This window comes from Phalaenopsis equestris, unplaced genomic scaffold, assembly GCF_001263595.1.
Source record: "Phalaenopsis equestris unplaced genomic scaffold, ASM126359v1 Scaffold000006, whole genome shotgun sequence".
Classification (NCBI taxonomy): Eukaryota; Viridiplantae; Streptophyta; class Magnoliopsida; order Asparagales; family Orchidaceae; genus Phalaenopsis; species Phalaenopsis equestris.
In genome coordinates this window covers 2,580,349-2,581,808 of record NW_018164448.1, presented here as the reverse complement: position 1 = coordinate 2,581,808, position 1,460 = coordinate 2,580,349, and positions in this window count along the sequence as shown.

The following is a 1,460-nucleotide window of genomic DNA, read 5'->3' as shown; positions in this document are numbered from 1 at the left end:
ATGGTAGTATGATCAAAATACGATAAACCAGCTCCGACGGTCCTAGATGGAACACATGTGAGAAAAAAAATCTTACAATCAACACGGAGCAAATTATTCAGCCAACCGAGCTTAGAATGTCAACCGAATAAGCAAATGGAAGACTCGAAGCAAAGGAGCAAGCAAAACAACGCTTTGATAAGAAAAGCTTTGGCTAAAATAATGTCGGTCTTAGCAGCTACTGCAACCGATCCTAGCAGCTATTGCGACCGACTGACAGACAATAGAGAATCTCAAGGCATTATCGATGTTTTATACTTCTAACTTCTATTTACCATAAATATCATAACAGTAACATATAAAAAATAACTTAAAAAAAAATTCCTACTCATGGTCACATACATAATTATTAGTTGTTCATCATCCATGAAGAAATAATTAAATCATAAAAAAGGTAATTGCATACATAGCACACAATTTTTATTTATTTATAACTATGCCTTACTTTTTAAATTAAGCAAACATTTTCAAGCATAGTGTTATCACACCAAAGTCTTATAAACATAAATATGAAAGTTTAAGTGTTAGATTTGTAAATAAATAAGAATTGTGTGGTCTGTATATAAATTTCCCTAAAAAAATGTTCTTCATAATTTTTATTCTCATTTCATTTTGTGTCTCAGTAATGTGAACAATTATTATGTTCGGACTACAGATGTAGAGATACGTTTGGAGTCCAATGAAATTAATCCACGTGAAGGAGACAGAAATATTAAAAAAAAAAATTTATTTTAGCACATGAGAATATTCCTCTGTGTTATTCCGCATTATTCATGTGTTATTGTGGTGTATTTATGTATTATTGTGTTCTTAGAATATTCTCAGTGTTATAATAATACAATAACACATCAATATCATCACAATAACACTGAATAACCCAGCAAGACGTGAGAGAAATATTCCATTGTGTCATCGGGCTGGATCACAAGAAAACAAGTTTTTTTTTTTTTTCCTGTCAGCTCCACATAAAAGTGATTCATTTGACTCCGAACGCATCTCTACGTTCAAAATACGATCGTAATAATTTTTCGAGCAATATAACCACTCTCCAAAACTCAAAATTACAACCGATAGCACAAAAGGGAGTTTTTTTTTAATAAAATGCTGACCGGCAAAAGGGTTTGAAATAAAATCATGCAAATGTGACAAATTAATTTCTTACACTTCTTAAGCTGCTGACACATATTTCTGTAAAAATTAAAAAAAAATAATTTGCACAAATTAATCTAGTAAGTTTTGATTGAGAGTTCTGACTTCTTATGAGATAATGAGATTTTTAATTTTTAATTTATTTTTTTATCCTCCGGTTTGCAATTAATAAATTAATTAATCTTATTGTGTAATTCAAGTATCATAATAAATTTTAAAATGTTTCATGAGGAAAGCGTCAATAATTAAATACTCAGTTAAATACAAAAAAA